The following is a 25,047-nucleotide window of genomic DNA, read 5'->3' as shown; positions in this document are numbered from 1 at the left end:
CCTGACCCAAGCCATTGTATTTTCAATCACCTGTTATGCATGTGAAAGCTGGACAATAAATAAAGAAGACCAGAGAAAAGTTGATGTCTTTGAATTATAGTGTTGGCAAAGAATACTGAAAATACTATGGCCTGTCAGAAGAATGAATAAATCTCTCTTGTCTGGAGCAAAGAAGAATGAAGAAAATAAAAAACTCATGAAAATAGTTAGTCTAAGAGACTAATGGGCCATGTGAACCTCAGCCATCAGACCAGAAGAATTAGGTGGTCCCCAGCTACCACTGTCAACCATTTAGAAAGAGATCAATGCAGGAGATCCTGGATAGAGTGGGAGAACAATGTGGAACAAAGCTCAAAATCATGGAGAAGACCAGGTTTACTGGTCTGATAGAGCCTGGTGAAAATTGTGAGAACACAGGCCCTAGTTAGCCTTCACACCTGGAATTGAATCACTCTGTGGCTTCCAGCCAAACAATAGACAGGCATATGGAGTGGGCATTTGCACCAGGTAGATACACTCTTTGGTACAACCAATCATGGTAGAACAGAAGGACAGTATTTGCAAAGGGAGATAGTTCAGGGACCAGGACTATATGGGAAGAAAGGACACAAGGAAGAGGTAACTTCAGGGAGGAAGTGGGAAGAGAACAGTTACATTGTGGAACTGCAGTCAATGTCATGAAACAAAATGTGTGAGAACTGCTACGTGGAGAATGAATTTCCTCTGTAAACTTTCCCCAAAATCACAATAAAAATTTTTAAAAGAACAAACAAATCAGTCCTGGAAGAAGTGCATCCAGAATGCTTCTTGGAAGCAAGAAAGGCCAGACTTCACCTCATCTACTTTGGCCATATTGTCAGAAGGGACCAGTCCCTAGAAAAGGACATCATGCTTGGTAAAGTAGAGGGTCAGCACAGACAGGGAAGACTCAATGAAAAGGATTAACACAGTGGCTGCAATGACGGGCACAAGCATAGCCAGGATTTTGAGGAATGCACAGGACTGGGAAATGTTTTGTTCTCTTGTACATTGGGTAGCTATGAGTTGGAGCCAACTCAACAGCACCTAATAACAACAAAGATTATTAGTGGTTATGGGGAGTGAAGATGGCAGTTTTTGATTAAGGAGCTCTGGTGGCACAGTGCCTAAGGCATCTGACTACTAACCAGAAGGTTGGTGGTTCAAAACCACCAGCATTAATATTGGTGGAATGATTCAGAAAAGGAGAGAGAGAATGGTTGTATAACTTGAACAACATACTCAATGAGTTGTACCAGTAGAAATTGTTGAGATGATATATGTTTTATTATATATTTTTCACCACAATACAATTTTAAAAAGGAAATGATTTCCCATATCTTCCATTAAATGAAGAGCCTCTGGTTTCTTGTGCTTGTCTCCATCACGTGGGAGGAGAAGCCCTATAAACTCCTTAACATTACCATTGACACAATTTTCACACCACTAGTCACAAGAGTTCTTCACCTCATCACCTCTCTAATCTGTGTCCATTTCCTTCCCCCCTTTCTTTCTTACATTCTCAACCTCGAAAAAGAAGAGAGGGAAGGGAGGGACTTTTCGATTACTTTATTCCTTTAAAGTATGAGTCAACTTTTGCCATGTTTTTCCAGGCAAACAGCAATTGAAGACCAAGGAAGAGGAAGTAACACAGCCAAATGGCTAAGAAAGACAAATTGGCTTGGCAGGGAAGAGAATGAGGAGCAAGGAAGAAACAGAAAGGAAAAACAAAAGGGACCAAGGCATACTCAAGTGCAAAAAGAGATACTTAATAGAGAGTGTAAGACTATGATTGGAGACCAAGAAAGACAGTGTTGTTGTTGTTGTTATGTGCCATCAAGTCAGACCCAACTCATAGCAACACTTCCTTGAGTTTCCGAGGCGATATCACTACGGAAGTAGATTGCCCAATCTATTTTAAGTCCTACTTCCACTTACCAAATTTGACTTGCAGTCTTGAAGAATCAGATCTAAATGGGTCCTAATTAATACCATAAGAAGCCCTGGTGGTGCAATGGTTAAGCACTCAGCTGCTAACCAAAAGGTCCAACATTTGAACATAAGTAGGAGAAAGATGTAGCAGTCTGCCGCCACAAGATTATAACCTAGGAAACCCTATAAGACAGTTCTATTCTGTGACATAGGGCACCTGTGAGTACACTGCATGCATGGTACGCACAATGGTACACACATGGTACACACAATTGACACCATGGACTCTATCTTAGGCTGGCTTCTCTAGAGAAGCAAAACCAGTGAAGCTTAGAGAGAAAAAAAGAGAGAGATTTATCTCAGGGAAATGGCTCACACAGTTGTAAAGGCTGGCTAGTCCTAAATTCATGGGTCTAATGTCAACCTGGAGGCTTTTCCTGACTCATATAACTGAGCATGCTGAGGAATCCAAGATCAACAGGCAACACAGCAGGCTGCTGGCTTTGGTGGATGACAAATTCAAGATCAGCAGGTAATACTGCAGATTATTGGCTCACAGGCTGTGAAAGCAACAATCCCAAGAGGAGCAGGCAATATGGCTGCCACAGGAGCTCTGGTGGCATAGTGCCTAAGGCATTTGACTGCTAACCAGAAGGCTGGCAGTTCAAACCCACCAGCCACTCCTTGGAGGGAAACTGGGCAATCTGCTTCCATAGAGATACCACCCCAGAAATCCAAGGAGGAGTCACTATGAGTTGAATCAACTTCACAGCAGTGAGTTTGGTTTTTCTTCATGGCTGCCACTGGTTCAGCTTCAAGAACTGTACATGATGATGAGCTAGATGCAGGACCCAGATCCAGCAGAAAGCCAGAGAATGTTCCCTGGACATCCGTATATATACACAATGAAAGCAAGGCATACCCCAGAGGAAACTCCCTTTCAACTGGTTGGCTGCTCGTAGAACATCTCACCATGGAGGAGATACTATTACATCAGATCTCACCACAGGCAATGACTACATCACAACTGCTTAAACTGCTTAGAATCATGGTCCAGCCAGACTGACACACGTTAACCATCACAGCCTCATTCAATTTTTTCAATGAAACTATTCTCTTTACTCTCACTCAGATTAATAAATTATTATGGTTGTAATATGCCACAAATTTTTTAAAAAAATAATATAGTCCCATTAATGCAATTAATGGACTGGCAGAATTATGAACAAATCTGTCTTGGAGGAAGTGCAGTCATAATGCTCCTTGGAAGTGAGAATGGCCAGACTTCATTTCTTCTACTTTGGTCATGTTATCAGAAGGGACAAGTTATGAAGAATATCATGGTTGGTAAACTTGAGGGTCAGCGAAAAAGGGGAAGACCCTCAACAAGATGTATTAACACAGTGGCTGCAACAATGGGCTTGAGAATAGCAACAATTGTGAGGATAGCACGGGACCAGGCAGCGTTCTGCTCTGTCATATATAGGGTTTCTATGAGTTGGGACTTAAGCAACAGCACCTAACAACAACAACTTGACCTGATGGCTCACCATCCCATCCAGGGTAGCATGGGGAACCAAGAAACCTCTTCCTTGGCCTAGTGTGCAAAGGATTTGTACTAGAGCAGGAAATAATCCATCCATAGTAAAAGTTGATTGGCTTGAATGAAGCAGGTGTTAGGAGTCTTTAGACATGCTAAGACTTTTTAAACTATCAACTTTTGAATAGATAAAATTAAGTTTAATGATGAAGCTTTCCTTTGATGTGTTAGAAAATTTTAAACTATTTTTAAATTTTTTAATTATTAAATTTAAATTATTTTTTATAAAAAAGAAGTTGTCTACTTTTTTTTGCCCCTGAAAGCCCCAAAAATGAAATACACAGCAGACTTTTGGACACTTTCTAAAGATTACTGAGAAACTATCAATTCTCAAACAGCATTTGCTATTAATCTAAACATATTTACCATCTTTCAGTGTGCCTTGGAGTCTCTAGATGGTACAAATGGTTAACGTGCTTGGCTCCTAACCCAAAAGTTGAAGACTCAAAACCACCCAGAAGGTCTGACAATCTATATCCAAAAAATCAGCCATTGCAAGTCCTAGGAGCACAGTTCTGATTGAAACACATGAGGTCACCATGAGTCAGAGTCCACTCAATGGCCACTAGTTTTCTAGTCAGAGTATCTCAGATCTTCAATAGAAAGGCAGATAAAAGAGTCTGGGTCCAATTTTGATGTTTGACTGCTGACAGATACCAAGGGCCAGCACTTGCTCTTATCCTTTTGTCTCATATCTGGGCCAGCTACTATGAAAGCCTGGATTCTCCTACCTTTGGCACCAGTGGAAAGTTCAAACCGCCAAGTTCTGGCCTGCCATGGAAATTCTCACCCCTGCCCACTTCCTGATCACAGTAACAGCCAAACCCGTCTGTTTTCCCTCCTCCCTCAAGCCATTTTTGGACCTATTTGGGAGCCTGCCCCAATCTCCTACAAGGAATAAAAGTTGTATACCCTCTTGGTACGTGTGTGATGATGAGTCTTGACATCCAAACCAAATTTTGGGTGGAGGGCCATCCCTCTTCTGTAGAACAGTCACACAGCTTTTGTTTTCATAAAATACACAAGAAAAACTCCTTTGCTGGGTGATTGCAGCTGTGCCATCTGAAAAGTCATCCTCACAGGACAGTGCCTAGACGTCACATGTGATAACAAGTCATGTCCGTTAAAAAGAAGGGATCCATGTGCTTTGACCTCCCATCTGGGTTTTGGCACAAGTTCATTTAGTTAGAAGAAGAGTAAGATTGCAAATCCATTTCTACCTCTTAGTAAACAAACACTAGAAGACCCTTAGAAGTTTATAGACAGCCTGTTAATGAAATGGGCTGGATTCAAGACAACCAATCAGTCCTAAGTAAAAACATTTCCAAGGGTCTGATCGCTTGAAAGAAACTCTGACAAAGAAAGGATTAGATTAGCTTTCAACTCTGGGCATTTTTTAAATAGAAAGGAACACAGCTGCATTTTAAATCATCAGAAACTTTACATTATTTAGTAATTCCTTTTGTGACGGTTTGCACTACAGGTGTGATAAGAGGAGGCTAATTTCATCCACCAGGGCATTTCCATTTTGTGTGCGTGTGTCACATGGCTCATTCTTAAAAGCTAAGCTTGAAACCTCCAGTTAAAATGTTTCTGTTGAAGTAAAACTGGGGCAAATGTTTTCATCCTGGTGCATTTTGAGGGGGATACTCTCTGTTAACTGAAGCAGAGAATTTTCTCATTATATCTCTAAGCTCTGTAATGTTTCCATTTTCAGCTGTTTAAAACAAAAGACAGCCTAATAGCCCCAACAAACTATTTTTATCTGGGTAAGAGTAATAAGTAACTGAGTGACTCCATGGGGATTATTGTATTACATTCATGGAAAACCACCAACGCAACCCAGGCGACATTCAAGTTTTACCGTTAAAAGTAACATATAGTTGTCTTGTGCTGAGGTCAGACTAATGTGGATAAGAAAGGAAAGTGCTCTGAAAAAATAAAATGAAGAATGAAAAGACAGTATTCCCCTTGTTGGCATGTTCCTCAAATTGGGGCCGGTCCAATATGCACACCCCACTGCTTCCTGCTGGCATACTCTAGGGGTGGGAAATCAATCCCCTCTTTGTAGATATTAAGGAATTGTGGAGGCATTAAAAAGGGAAGCACTGAATAGATCCAATGTAGTTAGAGATAAAGGATTTAAGTGATTTGGAGAACGAGGTGGAGGGGAAAGCTGGTCAGGATCTGGGACCACCAGCCTCCCATTGGAGGAAAGGGGGGGAACTGAGGTCACACCAGAGTCCACCCAACAGCTTGGAGGTTGTTCTGGATTGGTCATTGTTACTACTGTTACGTCGTTTAATGGCATCAATCAAACCCAAACAGCTGATTTCACCTGGAACTAAATTTAAAAAGGATTTTTTACAAAATACCTAAAATGCAAAGCTCCTTAAATGTTCCATTTTAAATTAGACTGTGTGTGTGTGTGTGTGTGTGTGTAGTTTACCCATCCTCTACACAGTAATGGGGACCTATTCTTCCTGACTTTTAGGAAACACAGCCTGTCTAAGGTGCACTTCTATTTTAGACTTGAAGTACGAAATTGTTTTAATGATGACTTCACCTTTGAGCCAATTTGAGCTGTTAAAGGTTTCACTCCATGCTCAGGAATAAAAGTCAGTTTCAGTTAACAACCAAAACATTTCTCTAAAGCAATCGGCCTCAACTGTAAATCATGCCATGCAGTAAGTAGGTCACTGAAAACTAAAATGATATCAGATGTAGTCTAGGATTTCGTTTTGCAAGATTATCTTTTGTAATTGCTGTTAAAAAAAACTGTTTTACTAAAAGCTTGGGAGAATGGTAGAGTGCTTTAAAAGCTAGGAAAAGTCTTCCACTCACATTGAGAATTCATAAAATGCATCAGTTCACCTTCCTGCTTTAGTAAAATGGTACACTGAATAGAATATTATTGACTTTAAAGGTTGGAGTCCTGCGGTGCCCCAGAGCAACTGTTAATATGTATTTTCAATCAGGCACTCATCTTGCCATTCCTCGATGAAATGCGCCACTGGGTACGCAAATAGGGAGGTGAGGTTTCTCTTTATAGAACATCAGCTAAAGAGGAAGATGGAACGGTAGCATGAACGGACCTAGCCATTGAGCATGAAGGGCTGCAAATGTCTCAAATTAAGAGACATTATGTGCTTCTTGAGAAAAGTGTACCACACCATCTTTGAGGTAGCCTTGCTCTCACAAAAAAAAAAAAAAAAAAAAAATTGATCCTGACTCTGAAGAAGCCTTCAGATTTAATGCTTATTTAAAAAAAAAAAAGTACAAGGAAGAAAGGAAAATCTTGTATGAAACCACAGAGATGCAATTAGCAAAATCCATGTATAGAAAATTCTACAAGACAATCAACCCACTTCCTTCAGTAAATAAACTATGAGGATTAAAAAAGAGATGGAGTGAAACTACACGGATTAAGAGACACTTAAGAGCCATGGATCCATTGCAGTCTGCTCTTAGTTGCATCCTGCTTCAAACAAATAAACTGAAAATTAATGGAGCCTACATGAGACAACTGAAAATTGACTAGACAGTTAATATAGTTAGGCAACTCTTGTTAACTCTTTTAGGGGGGATCATGGTAGCTGGCTGGGAGCTCTGGTAGCATAGTGCCTAAAGCACTTGACTACTAACCAGAAGCCTGGCGGTTCAAACCCACCAGCCACTCCTCGGAAGGAAGATGGGGCAATCTACTTCCGCAGTGATACTGCCTCTGCAACCCAAGGAGGGGTCGCTATGAGTTGGGTCCAACTCAACAGCACATAACAACAACAACAACATGGTAGCTGGCTATGTTTCAAAAAAGAGAGGGAGCAAACGAGAGAATCTTTGTCTTTTAAAGACACATACTGAAACGGATTTTTTCAAATCAATTTTTATTTGACTAAATACGTATTTTCCAGGATTACATTTAAGAATTCATTTCTACTTCGCCCCTCCTCACAGCTTCTCCTCCATGTCTTTTCAACACTTGTGCATATCTTTTTCTTTGCATGTACGCGTTGCATGATAATTATCTCTACGTGACAGTCTCTTCCTCTGGACTGAGCACACTAAAGTCAATGGGCATGCCTTACTTAATTTTGAGTGAATACTGAGTGAATGCAGGAATGAGCCCTATGACCAGTATTTGTGTTCAGCTATAAGGTAGGGCAATCCTACTTCCGTAGTGATACTGCCTCAGAAACCCAAGGAGGGGTCGCTATGAGTCGGGTTTGACTCGACGGCACATAACAACAACAACAACATACGTGTTTATATCAGCCGTGGAGTGTTGAACTCTCCAATGCAAATGCATGGTTCTCTGACTCACAAGCTACAAACACCATGCAAGGATTCACTCTCACTATTTTACCCATCTCTTCCTTCCAAAAGGCAACAATTAATGGTAATAATAGCCAATTTTTTAGAGTCTACTCCCTACACATCAGGCACTGTTCTGAGCACTTCATATGTTTTAAGTTACATACTCGTAAAACACCATTAAGATTATCCTCATTTAAAAGACAAGAAAACTGAGGCACAGAGATGTGAACAAATCACCGACAGACCCCGACAAGGATTGAATAGTGTTCTGCTTACCTCTGTGCTGCTCTAACAGAAAATACCACAAAGGGATGGCTTGAACAAACAGGAGTTTATTCTCTCATAGTTTGGAGGCTTTAAGTCCGAATTCAAAGCGCCAGGCTCTAGGGGCTAGGTGAAAGCCCCTCAACCTTGGAGTCCAGTCCTGCCTCCTGCTCCCAGCCCACTGAAGCTAGAGGCTTTTCTTTACTCAGACAGCTGCTGGCTGCAGAGGCTGCCAAGCCCAAAGCTGACAAGTAAATAGGCACAGTCTCAACGTTACCAAACCACATGGCAGGCCATGAATTCAAGTTCATTGAAAGTCCCAAGGTCAGCAGAGCATGGCAGACGGCTGAACAACAACACAGCTACATTCAGGGTTCAAGCGTGCTATAAGCTAGAGGCAGTTTCCTAAGGCTTCTCCCTAAATACAAGAAGCAGACCATATCCCTAAGGCAGCGACTCAGCTGCTCACAGTAGATTCCACCATGGAGTAGATTACCATTCTCATCATGGGGAATACTACATCCAGCTGCCCAGCCACTCCACCAGCCCCAGCCAAGTTGACTCACAAACTTAACCATCACAAATAGTGTCCTCAAAAAATACGCATTTAATTTCTGGCCATTGTATCTGTGGATGTAATCCCATTTGGAAATAGGGTTTTCCTGTTATGTTAATGAGGCCATATGAGTAGGGTGGATCTTAAGCCTCATCAATTCTAATATATAAAAAGACCAGAATAGAGACAGACAGAAACACAGGGGGAAGACAAACAACATGTGAGGACCCATTTCCAAGCAATATAACACCCAAGATCGCTTACAGACATCAGAAACTAAGGGAGAGACTCAGAAGGAATTGATAGGGTAAAAACCCTGCTTTGGATTTTTAGCCTCCAAAACTATGAGAAAATGAGAATAAATTTCTGTTCATAAAGCCATTTGTGATATTCCTGTTATGGCATCACTAGGTCACTAAGACACCCAGGATTCAAGGCCGGGAAGTCTGGTGCCAGAACAGCTGTGTTTGCCAATGCTTGACAGCATCTCTAGGATTACCTGGTACCTACCCAGCTAGTAGCATAGCGCCTAAGGCACTTGACTGCTAACCAGAAGGCTGGCGGTTCATACCCACCAACCACTCCTCAGAAGGAAGATAGGGCAATCTAATTCTGTAGTGGTACTGCCTCAGCAACCCAAGGAGGAGTCGCTGTGAGTCGGGTCTGACTCAACGGCACATACAACAACAATAACAACCACTCAACTAGTAGCCATGGATTTCATAGAAAACAGGAGCTACAGCACACCCAAGCCCCTGGCTCATAAATTATCACTTTATCTCTGCCTTTAAACATCCCAAAATGAATACAACTTCAGGAAGATAAATAATATCAAAATAATTGAAGACTTTCTTCAGATACTTCGTGAGTCAATCAAGTTCCTTGACACTCACAGTACAGCTATCTTACCCAGCTGGTTGAAGAGTGTCTTTTCTCAGAATGAGATCAGATGTGGCATTGGCGCCATCTGTAAGACATCCATCATCTAACTGGAAATAAAAATGGATTCCTGATTTAGTTCTTTCTCTTTCTACCTCGTATCCCCATATGGATACATCTTCTTGTTTGGAATATTTTCAGTTAATCAAGGTTACAAAAACACTGAACATTCCTCATTGATTTGAGGAATTTGGGGTTGGTCAAAATCATTATTGAAGAAAACATCCAAGATAGAATGGAATAGAATTTACTTGACCCTTGTTTTTTTTTTTTTTTTTTTCCCCCAAGGAAGAAAGAGTCTCACTGACTCCAGGATTCTTGGCTCAGCCATTACTCAAGCCACAAATACTTCAGTTATTCAATGAGTCAGCGGCCTTCAACCACATTTTAAATAAAGGCCTTCTATCATGATATTTTTCATATGTGTTTTACTCCCAATTGTGTCCCCTGTAAATGTTAAGCTGTTAAGATTTCTCTCCTCATTTCTTTGTGCAGAAACAGGTCACAACACTTTAGGAAGAATATTGTTCTCCCCTAAGGATCCGACTCGATGGCACATAAAAACAACAACAACAACAAGGCTCAAATAACAAACTTTGTAGTTAATGCAACTGGTAGTTTCTTGTATTCAGTACTAGCATTGTACCTTTCACGTCTTCTGATTGTTTCAGTGACCATAATAATCATTATAAAGTCAATGAATTGCTAAAACAAGGAAGTCTGTATCTTTTTACCCATAACTTTCTGTTTTCCAAAATTTGATCATTAAATTTGTAGATGACTCTTGCTCTTTGAGTTTCTGTTTCAGTCTACTCGTTTGCCAGATTGCCTTAAGTGCATTTTTGTCATTTTTAATATAATCATTGCTGATGTCAGATGGATCTTGGCTGAAAGCAGAGAATACAAGAAAGATGCTTACCTGTGTTTTATTGACTATGTAAAGGCATTTGACAGTGTGGATCATAACAAATTATGGATACTATTGAGAAGAATGGGAATTCTAGAACCCTTAATTGTGCTCATGAGGAACCTGTACATAGACCAAGAGTCAGTGGTTCAAACAGAACAAGAGGATACTGTATGGTTTAATATCAGGAAAGGCATGTGTCAAAGTTGTAGCCTTCATCATATTTATTCAATCTGTATGCTGAGCATATAATGCTGGAAACTGAATTTTATGAAGAAGAAGGTGGCAACAGGATTGGAGGAAGACGAATTAACAACCTGCTATATGCAGATGATACAACATTGCTTAGAAAGTGAAGAAAACTTGAAACACTTACTGATGAAGATCAGGGACTACATCTTCAGTATAGAGTACACTTCAACATGAAGAAAACAAAAATCCTCACAATTGGACCAACAAGCAACATTATGTTCAACAAAGAAAAGACTGACCTTGTCAAAGGTTTCACTTCACTTGGATCAATAATCAACACACATGGCAGCAGCAGTTAAGAAATCAAACGATGTATTACATTTAGCAAATCTGCTTCAAGAGACCACTTCAACGTGTTGAAGAGTAAAGATGTCACTTTAAAGACTAATGTGCATCTGACCCAAGCCATGGTATTTTCAATCAACTCACACGCATGTGCAAGCTGGACAATGAATCAGGAAGACTGAAACAGAATAGATGTGTTTGAATTATGGTGTTGGCAAAGAATATTGAATATACCATGGTGTATTCAGAAGTACAAACAAATCTGTCTTGGATGAAGATGCAAAGTTCCTTAGAAGTGAATTTTGCGAGACTTCCCCCCTCGTACTTTGAGCTTGTTGTCAGGAGGGCCCAGTCCAATCAGAAGGATGTCATGCTTGGTAAAACAGCAGGTCAGCAAAAGAGAGGAGGACCGTCAGTGAGCTGGACTGACAATGGGCTCGAGTATAGCAACAGCAGTGAGGATGCACAGGAAGAGACTGTGTTCTGCTCTGTTTTAGACAGTCTCTATGAGTGGGAATAACAATACAAATACAGTGATCCAATATTGACAGGAAAAGGAAAGGGGCTATAATTTGAAGATAGATAGATAGAATAGAAAGAAAAAAAAGAAGGAAGGGAGGGTGGGTAGAGCCAGAGGGAGGGCAGGGGTGAGGGGAGGAAAGTTAGTGATTGCTGGAGAAATAAGTCAAACCATTGGTTTAGCATTGTTTCTTTTGTTTTGTTGTTTTCAATTATATTCATTTCAATGACATCTCTGCACGGACACTGGTAACCTTGGATAATTGAGAAATCTCTAATTTAGAGCAGTCAACAGTGTCCCATAAAGAGCTTTTACTCACCTACTCTTCAAACTTTTAAATAAACAACTTTTTCTACTTTTCAGATATTTCTGAACAGGCACATCAGAAAAGAGGCAAAATGGAGAGACTTGAGAGGGAAGATGAGTAAGTCAAGAATGGCAACCAGTAAAGTAACTTCTCAGCCCCTGACATGTGATAGTCGGAGCTGTGTGTCAACTTGGCTGGGCCACAATTCTGTGTGGGTTAAGCAATTGTGATATGGATCATTCCAATGATGGGATCAGATGTATATGTTTTGAGCAGCTAATCCATTGAAAGGGAGTTTCCCTAGGGGTGTGGCCTGCTTCCAGTGTATTTATGGGCATTCTGGGAAAAGAGACACTCTTCTGTGAATCGGGATTCTGTTGCACTGCCTACAACTGTCTGTGAGTGAACAATCCGCCATTCGGCTTGGAGATCTTGGATTCGTCATTTGTGGGAGTCAACAGCCAGTGTACTGCCTGCCAGCCTTGAGCTTGTCAGCCCCTGCAGGAGCACGAGTCGGGAAAAGCCTCCAGCTTGACATTTGATCCAAGAACTTGGGACTTGCCAGCTTCTATAAGTGTGTGAGCCATTTTCCTAAGATAAATTTCTCTTTCTCTCTATATATATGTTGTTGTTGTTGTTATGTGCCCTCGAGTCGGACCCAACTCACAGCGACCCCTCCTTGGGTTTCTGAGGCAGTATCACTACGGAAGTAGATTGCCCCATCTTCCTTCCGAGGAGGGTCAAACCCGCCAGCCTTCTGGTTAGCAGTCAAGTGCCTTAAGCACTATGCTACCAGAGCTTCCAATATATAAGCTTTACTGGTTTTGCTTCTCTAGAGAACCCAGTCTAACCATGAGGGAAGCTGGTGGGGCAGAAAGACTGTTGTTCCTTGTTAAAGCCACGTGGGCATGATGCAGCGTGCAGAGGAAGAGCCGGTGCTCTATTACCATGACACAGACGCAGGTCCAGGAGCTCTACCAGAGAGGACAGGGTGGCAGGCTGACACACGCTTTGATCCTGATGATCAAATTCCAGAAAAGAGCCATTTTCAACAACATTCAAATAGGAAGCAATAGAGCTTGGAGGGTCACACCTACCCTTGTCCCCAGTTGCTCACCTCTCTAATCAAACAGAAATTTAAAACAAACAAACAAACAGGAAAGAAAAATCACTTGGTGTTACTGAGGAATGGGGAATGGCTCCTCAATGACTTTTCAAGAACTTACTTTAATTAAACACTTGTTGTTATTATTATTGAAGTCTTGTTTGTTAAAACTTCTTTCATTCCCAAATCTCCTTGAGGGAACAGTACACACACACTTAAGCCCTTTAAACAACCTTTTATATGCATTTAGTTTCATGAAATGCTTGTGTGTGTAAAGAGATACATAAGGACGTAGGTAGATGTTGCTGAGCTGGTTCTGAACTCATAGGACCCCATGTATAATAGAACAAAGCATTGCCTGGTCCCGTGCCATCCTCACAACAGTAGGTACATTTGAGCCCATTGCTGCACCCAGTTTATCAATCCATCTTGTTCACTGACCCTCTGCTTCACCAAGTACATCTACACACATACAGGTAGGCTGCAGTAAGCCAGCTCCGGGACCAGCAGAAAGTGGGTGTTTTGCCTTGGGGGCAGAGCAGGTAAGAAAGCAGGGTGGGGGAGACCAGGAAATGAGCAGAGTGGTTTGGAACAACTAAGGGAACAAACGTGTCTGTCAGTTTATCGAACAGTGGTGGCTTGAGTGTTGCTGTAAGGCTGGAGGCTATGCCACCAATGTTTCAAAGGCCAGCAGGGTTACCCATGGTGGACAGGTTTAGAGAAGCTTCCAGACTAAGACAGACTAGAAGAAAGGAAGGGGCCATCTACTTCTCAAAGAATTGGCCAGTGAAAACCTTATGAATAGCAGTGAAACACTGTCTGATATATTACATATATACATATATATATAATGCATACATTATGCATTGTGTGTGTGTGTGTGTGTGTGTGTGGAGAAAGAGAAAGATCAAAAAGTGGAATAATAAATATAGCAAATGAACCATTGTGTTTTGTGTTCTCTTGATTCCCAAGTTCTGAAGAAAGCAGATTTTGCCTTAGTGAAGTTCTGCTTTTAGGGTAAGAGGCGGAACTTGATCATTCACTGGCCCCACAGGCTTTTAACCTGTGGGAAAGTGCATCCTGAGAATCTTCCCAGTGGCATCATTTCAGAGACTTCCTACAGGAAAAGTCTCTCCTCACATTCTACATTCCAATTACCAATCTAGGGGGTGGGTTCTGCCCAGAGACCCTTCCATCTAGACCCCCAACCCACTTGCCTCTTAGTAAGCCATTCATCTTCTCCTTTGAGCTTAGGCCCTAACTATTTTGCATTGTATTGCTAGGGGTTCTTCTCAAATCCAGAAGTTACCACATTTCTGGTGTGACTTTTCCCTGAAGGCAGAGTAGAAGAGATTTTATAGAGACACCAACTGCTTTCAAGTGACAACCCCCAAAGCCACTGGTCTTAAAAAGTGATCGACATCCAAAACAAGTTTATACTAAATCTATTACCCTGAGCCACCCAAACAATTGTTAAAACAAAATAGAATCTTGTGAGGAAATTCACCAACTCAACTAAAAGTATAAGGACGTGATGATGAGGTAGGAATGGTGGGCAGAGTGTAGACCTTTTAATATATCTAGACAAAACAGTCCTAAAGCTCACTTCAAACATTCCTATTTTTCTCCCACAGACTGAACACAGCTAAGCTGTTTCTGTCTTCTGAGAGTGTTTTTTCCTTTCTTATCCTAACATCGAAATGTGACCTCAAAGAGAACACCACACCTCGAACCCCAGCGGTTGTTTCTCCGTTGGCTCCAGCTGAGAAGTTCATCATTTCCCAGTTTAGCAGCTATTCTTTCTCAACTCACAGTAAACAGCGTATTAGACACAAATAGACAGCTCAGGTAGTGAGAAAATCTCTGCCAAAAATATCCCCAGCGCCCGCCGGCAAACTTCCTTTCTTGGACTTCCTTTAATGCCTCAAGGACCTGTGCTCGGCTGCCTTCCACATGACAAAGCACACTGGGGCCTTTTATGGAGGACTGTCAATCTCGCTTTCCCGCTCCAGCTACTGTGTGTCGCTGGAGGCTGAGAGCCAGTGACCTGGGCCAACAAGCAAGCCCTTGTGGCTCAGGGGTGACTGTCCATTACAAGGAGAGGAGAGGTCATTTGCAAAGGAAGTCTGTCCTGTTAAGTGTCTTACTCAGCAAGATGTAATGGGTATCTGATCCCCCACAGAGAGATCAATTGTTACAATAGTTTCTTGGAGAACAGAGCACTAGCAGCCCTAGAAAGGAGGAGGAGAAGTCTCCCTTCTCCCTCCCAGCTATCTGGCACCAAATGTTCCCACTTCTGGTTGGGGAGGAAGGGACACAGCCCAACCATTGTCTCCCTGTCCTGGGCACCCATGCGAGTCTCACCCATCACACCCTGAGGCTGGCTGGACATGAACAGAAAGGCAAAAGGGGTTTATAAGCAACAAAGCATAAATTTAAAATATTTTAGAAAGTATTCTACTCTCTTGAAGCAATTTAAAAATACAGCAAACACTTTTTAACACTCTCTTCAAATTTATCTCAGGAAGTAAGTGTTGTTTCAGGAAGTAAGTGTTGTTTCAGGAAGTAAGTGTTGTTGTTGTTGTTGCTGCTGTTAGGTATCATGGAGTCTATTCCAACTCAAGGTGACTCCGCGTACAAAAGACTGAAGCACCGCCGGGTCCTGCGTCCTCCTCACAGTGCTTGCTGTGCTTAAGCCCGTCATTGCAGCCACTGTGTCAATCCATCTCCTTGAGGGCCTTCTCTTTCCCCTGGCATAGTGCCTAAGACATTTGACTGCTAACTAGAAGGTTGGCAGTTCAAACCCACCAGCCCCTCCTCGGAAGGAAGATGGGGCAATCTACTTCTGTAGAGATACTGCCTCGAAAACCCAAGGAGGGGTCACTATGAGTCAGAAACAACTCAGTGGCAGTGAGTTTGGTTTTTTTGGGCATTTTATAAGTGTAGCCAAAGACAAATATGTCTTTTCACATTTTTAAATCTAATTTCTGCACTCACAATTGTAAACTCTTGGAGGACACAAACCAAGACAAATCAATGTGCATGGCCCCCAGGGCCCTGGCAGAATCAGGTAGTAGATTCTGAATCAATCTTTCTTCTGTTCTTCTTCTTTAAATCCCATAAGGTTTGAACCTTACCCTTTGCTTCCCTGTGTCCTCTCATTTTGTCCTCCTTCTGTGCCACGGTCTCCTCTCCAGTCTCTAAGTTCTATCTTCCTTCCTTCCTCCTTGCGTATCTCAAGCTATTTCTCCTCTTTTCCTTCCAATTCTTATGTCAAAGATGTCTGCCCTTCTAGAATTAAGTCAGGCTTTCAGAAGAGGACTGATTAGCTATGAGAGAGCCAGCAGGTACTCAGTGCAGATTGAAGGAATGAATGGGCAAATGAAATTGCCATTCATTCAGATAGTCTGGGTCTGCTTTTGAGACTCAAGACAGAAGAGTACGAGAGAAAGATAGTAGACAAGTGAAAGAGAAATGGAATTCTGATGGGAGAGGAGACCGGCTACTTCTCCCTCTATCCTGTTCTCCCCGACTAAGGGGAAGGGAAGGGGACTTGTTTGTGGAAATAATTAACCAATCATGCCCAGCTGCAGGAAGTGAGCAAGCACATTAGAAAAAGTCCCTAAAAGAATAATGACAGAAAAAACAGTCATGCACCAAACTAAAGTTACCAGCTCTCCAGGAAAAACTCATTCATAAATCGGAAGAAATTGGTGTTCATCTATTTAAGGGAATAGACAGAGTCTCCAACATTCAACCTGCGCTACAGAAAAAGACCACAAGCTCTGTTGTCGGACAAAAATCAGAGGACTTCTGAAGAATGCCACAACTCAGAATAAAACCACTTCACGCAGCCAGGAGGCCACTCCTCCCATACACAACTGCTTCCCGTAAGCATCCAACTGTCAGAACACACACCACACTATTCTACAACAAAAATGTAAATGTTTCTCCAGGGCAAAGCATTATACACACCTCAAAGAAGAAAATCTATTTCCTTTTCTTTAGTTATTTCACTTCAGTTCAACTTATTTCATCACATCTTCACATCCTTGACAATTTCATTAAATATGGATGGTACTGAGGTTGTTGTTAGGTGTCTTCAAGTCGATCCCAACTCAGAGTGGCCCCTTATGATGGAGTGGAACTGTCCTGTAGGTTTCCTATGTTGTAATCTTTATGGGAACGGATCACCAAGTCGTTCTCCTGTGGAGTCACTGGGTGGATTCCAACCTCTGGTCTTCCAGTTAGCAGCCAAGTGCACTAACTACTGCACCACCAGGGTTCCTTGGTACAAAGTCATGGAAGGTTATTTCTGCCAAACCTCCAATGTGTTTCAGCACACACCCCAGATTAGTCAGAAAGCTGAACAAAACACCAGTATATACAGAAGCTGACAGGCAAAATTAATTCCAGGAGGACTGATTGTCCCTCCCACCAACTGTTAGAGTCATTGTGGTTACAACTGGCAGTAAGATTCTTCCCTTCATCCACATTTAAAAAGAAGCCTACATAGGGGATAAAGTGAAAGGCGATAGAAACAATGAAAGGAAAGAAGGATCACATTCCACATCTTTTCTTTGTTTTCTTTTAATGAAGAAACAAAAAATAAATGACAAAAGGACATTTCTTGAAATTCATTCATACAAACATCTTTTCTTGGTAAAATGGAAACAAGGATTTGGTAATCCTATGTCATTAACCCGTAAACCAAACCCGTTGCTGTTGAGTCGATCCCAACTCATAGTGACCTTATATGAGTACGAGATGCCATGACTCCTCACCCTTCTTGCTCCTTACAATTTACTCTTCTGTTCTGTGATAACCAAAGGACTTGGACCATGTGCTCTTTACAATTTCTTACGTGTGTTTCTTCCAGGCTGAACATGAAATTGGTTTCTGCTTTATTATTTTTATGAATTCAAATCATATCAGCTTCAACAGTTTTCTGATTATGGTAGTTACTTCTGAAAAACAAACTTTCATGGAAGAAATATATTTTTATCCATTGCACTTGTACTTAAGCTAGATTCCTTGCTGACCTTCTGTTTACTAAGACTTTACTTTGAAGCCCATCTTAGGAGAATGTCGAACACTCTCCAGAGTGAACCCTGCTCTGTAGTTGGTAATTATCACACACTTTCTAAGAAACCACGTCTCCAAAGAGAAGCAAAGGGTATCAATCCTGCGTTGTGGTCGTTAGGTGCTATGAGTAGGATCTGACTCACAGCTGCCCCATGTAAAACAGAATGAAATGTCGTAGTCTGGTCCCAATTTGAACCAATTGTTGGAACCTCTGTGTCAATCCATCTTGTTGAGGGCTTTCTTCTTTCTCCCTGACCCTCTACTTTCCCCACATGACATCCTTCTCCAGGGTGATGTCCTTCTCCAAGCATTAACCCGTCCCGATAACATGCCCAAAGTAAAATAAGGGAAATCTCACCATCCTCACTTCTAAGGAACATTCTGGTTGCGCTTCTTCCAAGCAGAGTTGTTCATTCTTCTGGCAGCCCATGGTATATTCGATACTCTTTACCAGCACCACAATTCAAATGCATCACTTCTTCCTTGGTCTTCCTTATTCATTGTTCAGGTTATGAGGAAACTGAAAATACCATGGCTTGGTTCAGATGCACCTCAGTCTTCAGAGTGCTATCTTTGATCTTTAAAGAGATCTTTTGCAACAGATTTGCCCAATGCAAAACGTTATTTGATTTCTTGACTGCTGTGTTCATGGGTGTTGATTGTGGATCCAAGTAAAATGAAATCCCTGACAACTTCAATCTTTTCTCCATTTATCCTAATGTTACTTATTGGTCCAGTTGTGAGGATTTTTGTTTTCTTTATGTTGAGATGTAATCCATACTGAAGGCTGTAGTCCTTGATCTTCATCATTAGGGGTTTCAAGTTCTCTTTACTGTGGTACTATTTTTAAAAATTCCATTTTAGACTAGATGAAACTCACTGTCTTAGCTTCCTAAAAGGAGTGCTGGTGGTGCAGTGCCTAAGGCACTTGCCAGCTAACCAGAAGGTTGGTGGTTCATACCCACCAGCTGCTCCACAGAAGGAAGAGAAAGCAATCTATTTCCATAAAGGTTTTTCACCTTGGAAACCCAATGTGAGTCGCTGTGAGTCGGAATTGACTTGATAGCAGTGTGTTTGGTTTGGTGTGGTCTTAGCTTCCTAGTGCTGCTGTAATACAAACACCACAACTGAGTGGGTTTAAAGAACAGAAATTTATTTCCTCAGAGTTTTACAGGCTAAAACTCCAAATCAGCAACTCTGCCATGGGATTCCTTTCCTGTCCAAAGCCCAGGGCATTCCTTGATTCCTCAGCTTGCAGACAATCATCTCAGGACATCTGTCTTCCCCTATATGCACCTGTGTCTAAACTGCACTTTTTACAACTCAGAAGTGATTAGCTTCAGAACCCAACCTACTCAGGTCTGGCCTCATTAGCATAACAAAGGAAACACAATTTCCAAATAGGATTACATCCCCAAGTATCCTGTTACTGTGTGCCACTCACCACGAATTGAAGAATGAGGCAGGTAAGACCAGCGAGGAAATGCACATTTCTACCTACCCTTACGTCCTGCCCTTCACATCCATCTCCTTCAGCCATAATTCATTTCACTCCCATCAGAGACATTTAAAGAACCCTTGTAATAACTCCACGGTTTCAGATTAAGATAAAATTTATCTCTTAAATCCCTCATAGGGCCCTTTTGTTTTCTGTGTGCTTGGAATCTTTCAGCACAGATGTTGAAACAATTTATGGGGTATGCTTGTGTCTCCTCTCTCTTTGTTTCTCTTAGACCCTCCATTCAAGTTCCCAAACACTTAAACATATTATTAGAGCATGTTTTCTAAACGACACTAAAATGTTCAGAGAATAAATGGGATTATATTAGGAAGAGGCTCAGAAAAAAAAGAAAGTACAAGAGGAGAAGGGATCTATTTTCTAAAGACATACTCCGTCCTCCTCAGAAACACACTGCATTGAAGAATAGGAAGAAAACAAAGGCTTTCAAACTTAAGTCAACAATTTCAAGAAACTATAGAATCTGCCAGAGTTAGAATGGAAGAAAAGCCCCACATTGCTAACTGTAGACTGAGACGGTAGTGATTAAAGAAAGAAAAGGTCCCATGGGAACCCAAAGGACTCGGCTCACCAGGTCTGGGAATCCAGTGTCTCGGAGACTTCTGCTGCCAGTTAGCTGATCTCCCTGTGAAACCTTCTGGGTCATTCTTCTCCATACACAGAGAAGGCATGAGCAAGTCAGCCTTAGTTCCTATTAAGAGAGAAAAATAGTCTCCCAAAACATTGCCCAGTTCTGAGGCTACCTGTCACCTCTACTTTTGCAACTACAAAGAAAGGAAAAGAAAAAAGGAGAGAGAGAGAGAACTCAAAATAGTGCCCTCAGTAAACAGGTGTAATTTTTTTCACCTTCAGAAAGACCTATGAGTCTTTCTGAATTTTGAGAAAGGAAAATGATCCATTAGTGGATATTATGAACTGAATTGCATCCCCACAAAATATGTGTTGGGATCCTAACCCTACACCTGTGGAGTCCTGAGGTAGTGCAAACAGTTAAGTGCTCAAGGACTATCCAGAAAGATAGCAGTTCAAACCCTCTAGAGGCATCTTGGAGGAAAGGCTTGGTGACATGCTTTTGAAAGGTGGCAGTCTTGAAAACCATATGGAGCAGTTGTACCTTGCAACACATGGGTGACCATGAGTTGAAATTGATTTAATGGTAGATGGTATATACTGTCAGGGCTTCAAACCAGTTTGAGCCAGTTCAATCATGTCCCATGAAGTGAAACTGCAACAGACTGGACTGTGGAAAATGTTGTTGTTGTTGTTGTTATGTGCCGTCGAGTCAAACCCGACTCATAGCGACCCCTCCTTGGGTTTCCGAGGCAGTATCACTATGGAAGTAGGATTGCCCAACCTTCCTGCAATGATAACCAGAACGGGGACAATTGCAGTTGAAATCCTGGAATGGGTTACTCAGAGGAGGTGTAGTGCGCCCTTTCTGAAGCCTGATGTGTGAAATTGGATTATTGCCAGAACTGTAGAGAGTGACACACTGTGGTGCAGTGAATTACTTGATATGTCTTCCTCTTATGCAGTTAGAGGAGGTCAGAAGATGCCACCTCCATGCTGTTTTTGTGCATGCATTCAAAGAGGCATGGTCAGCTGCCATGTTTGAGCAGGGCATCATTTCAGACTCTGTCAGGTAAGAGATTTGCTTGCTGTCCAATGCGCATTCTGCCTTTGTTTTCTAAGAGAGAGATTAAATTTCTAGCAGGTCATCGACCATAATTTCATCCATTTTGGTTATCATCCCAGGCACTCACATTTTGCAAATTCTGGTTCATCCTGGTTGTGTTTCAGCATCGGCCACAGCCAAACAAAGAATTGGTTGGAAGCCCTGATACTTGTGGTTATGATCTGGTTTGAGAATGGGGTTTACTTTGTTATGTTAATGGACCATATCAGTGTAGGATGTGTCCTAAACCTAATGTCTCTGAGTCATAAAAAGCAAGTAAGACAGAGAATGGAGCATTAACAGAGAGGCAGGGAAGAGAAATGTTGTCTGAAGATCACGGAGGAATCAAGGAACCCCAGAGCTGCAGAAACTGAGAGATAAGCGTCTTCCCCAAGAGCTCACGGAGAAAGAGCTCCCCCTATAACCACTGCCCTGAATTTGGACTTCTAGCCCTGGAAATATGAGAAAATAATGCAGAACTAGGAAACTAAGACAACTGGCAGGGTAAGTATGTATTTTGTTTACTGTGTGCTGCTCTAACAGAAATGATATCACAGATGGGGGGTCTTAACAAACAGGGATCTATTCTCCTACAGTTTAAGAGTCTAGAAGTCCAAATTCAAAGTGCCTAGCTCCAGGGGCGGGGTGAAAGCCCCTCAATCTTGGGCTTCAGCTCTGCTTCTTGCTTCTGTCTCACGGAAGCTGGAGGCTTTTCTTCACTCAGGCAGCTGCTGGCTGCTGAGGCTCACAAAACCAGGATCAACAAGTAAGAAGGCACAGTTCCAAGATCATCAAACAATGCAGCAGGCCATTAATTCAAGTGCAGAAAAAGCCCTAAAATTGGCTGGGCATGGCAGGCTGCTGAATGAAGACTTGGCTATATTCAGGGTCCAAGCATGCTACAAAGCTACCTACAGACCTTTCCCAGTGTACCTCCTTATACACTGGAAGCAGACCCCATCCCTAAGACAGCTACTCAGCTGCTCCAGTAGATTACACCATGGAATTGATTACCAATCTATCATGGGGATGATGAGAGTGGCTGCCCAGCCACTCAAAACCAGGCCCAGCCAAGTGGACACAGAGCCTTAACTACCACAGTAATCTTTGCATTATTATTTTTTTCACTTCAATAAATGGTTCAGAATTGCTTCTGGTTTTGATCATCCCCAAATTCCATGCACTGGGCTTTTTAAAATATGAAAATAAGATTCTCACATAGACCATGAAAAGACATTTACCATAGTGCCTAAGGCACTTGACTGCTAACCAGAAAGCTGGAAGTTCAAACTCATCAGCCACTCCTTGGAAGGAAGATTGGGCAATCTACTTCCATAGAGATACCACCTCAGAAACCCAAGGAGGGGTCACTGTGAGTTGTATCCAACTTGAAGGCAGTGAGTTTTGGTTTGGGAGTTTTTGTTTTTTTTTTTTTTTTGGTATTCACCTAAATGAAAGTGACTTTATCATTTAATTTTTAAAGACATACATTCTTCATAAAACATTCAAATGATAAACAACAATACAAAGATTAAAATATAAAATATCCAATACCCTAACATCCAGAAATAACTATTCTTAACATTAGAAACCCTCGTTCTAGATAATCTTCCTGTTATGGATTAAATTGTGTTGGCAATAGTTGAATTTCTTGGCTTTAAGCTTCTCAGCTTTTCTGTTGGTTTGTTTACTTTTAATCTGTTATTTGTTTTTAGCCCAGAAAGGGAAAAACAGTTTAAAAAACCATAAATCCATTTGAACAAACAAACAAGAGGCCAACAGCAGATACATGCATAGAAAAACCAACCGACCCTATGTATGGGGCTCCCTCCTGTTCAAATCTCACACGTTAGCCCAGGGGTCAACTGTATGCTAACTCCTGTGATAAAGGCCAGCTAGTAAACATTGTAGGCTTTTGTCGAGTGAGGTCTCTGTATAGCTGTTAACTTTGCAGAGCCAAAACCAAACCAAAAAAAACCAAACTCACTGCCATTGAGTCGATTCCGACTTATAGCAAACCCCTTTGGATTTCCAAGGTGGTAAATCTTTATGTAAGTAAATTCCCCAGTCTTCCTTCCATGGAGTAGCTGGTGGATTTGAAATGCCAACCTTCTGGTTAGCAGTCAAATGCCTTAGTCACTGTGACACCAGAGTGGAGACAAAGGAGAGCCAAAGCAGCCAGAAACAATAGGTAAAGAAATGGGCATGGTTGTGCTCCAATAACGTTATGAAAAAAACAACCTGTGAACCTGAGTTACACCATCCACTACTGCCAACTAAGACAGACTAGGAAGAAAGGTCTGGCACTCTGCTTCCCAAAATCAGGCAATGAAAATGATGATGATCACAATAGTTCGATCCCATTGTACAGAAGGTTGCCATGAGTCAGGGGCCAACCCATAGGCAGCTAACAACGTCTAAGACAACTGCCGAGAGTTACACTCCCCCACAAGAAAGCTTTTGGGGGCTGGGGGCTGCTTTTCACTTGGAGGCAGTTCTATTTTAAGGCCAGGGTGAAAGGTAGGCGAGCACTTGGATTGGAATTGCTTGTGCTTGGGGACAGTTCTGTGTTAAGGCCAGGGCCCAAGGAAGGTGGGTCCAGAGTGGTTAGAAACAACTAAGGGAGACAAATATGTCTGTCAGTTTGTCATCCTGTGGTGGCTTATGTGTTGCTGTGAGGCTGGAGGCTATGCCAACAGTGTTGCAAAATACCAGCAGGGTTACCCATGGTGGGCAGGTTTCAACAGAGCTTCTAGGCTAAGACAGACTCAGAAGAAGGAAGAGGCCAGCCCCTTCTCAAACAATTGGCCAGTGAAAACCTTATGAATAGCAATGAAATACTGTCTGATATATTACTAGAAAACTTCATGAACAGCCCTAAACACTGTCTGATATAGTGCCAGAAGATGAGCTCCTCAGGTCAGAAAGCACTCAAATTTTGACTGGGGAAGAGCTGACTCCTCAGAGTAGAGAGGACCTTAATGATATGGATAGGATAAAGCTTTGGGGACCTCCATTGGCTGATGTGGCATGACTCATAGAGAGTAGAAACAGATGCAAACATCCATTAATAATTGGAACATGGAATGTATGAAGTATGAGTCTAGGAAAATTGGAAGTTGTCAAAATGAAATGGAACACATAAAGGTCAATATCCTAGCATTAGTGACAGGTTTTGCCTATTTTTAGTCAGACAACCATATTATCTACTATGCTGGGAATGACAAATTTAAGAGGAATTTCATGGCATTCATCACACAAAGACTATTTCAAGATATGTCCTGAAGTACAATGCTGTCAGTGATAGGATAATATCCATACACCTACAAGGAAGCCCCAGGGTGACAGGTGAGGAGAGACAACTCAGGGACGCCCAAAGTAGCAGGCAGGAAGAGCAGGAGAAAGGGGATTAAAAGCCAGGAATCCAGAGAGAAGAGCAATCAGCCGAAAGGATTAGGTGAGGAGAGGAAACTCAGGCCCGCCCAAAGCAACAGGACGGGAAAGCAGGAGAAAGGGGATAAAAGCCAGGAACCTGGACAAAAGAGCAGTCAGCCCCAGAGATACAGGTGAGGAGAGACAACCATGGAGACGCCAAAAGCAGCAGGCCGGAAGAGCAGGAGAAAGGGGATTAAAAGCCAGGAAGCCAGAGAGAAGAGAAATCAGCCAAAGGGATTAGGTGAGGAGAGGAAACTCAGGCCTGCCCAAAGCAGCAGGACCGGAGAGCAGGAGAAAGGGGATAAAAGCCAGGAACCAGGACAGAGGAGCA

This window comes from Orycteropus afer, unplaced genomic scaffold (genome assembly GCF_000298275.1).
Source record: "Orycteropus afer afer isolate SDZICR_OR568_19922 unplaced genomic scaffold, OryAfe1.0 scaffold00317, whole genome shotgun sequence".
In the NCBI taxonomy this organism is placed as follows: domain Eukaryota; kingdom Metazoa; phylum Chordata; class Mammalia; order Tubulidentata; family Orycteropodidae; genus Orycteropus; species Orycteropus afer.
This window is presented reverse-complemented; position numbering follows the sequence as displayed.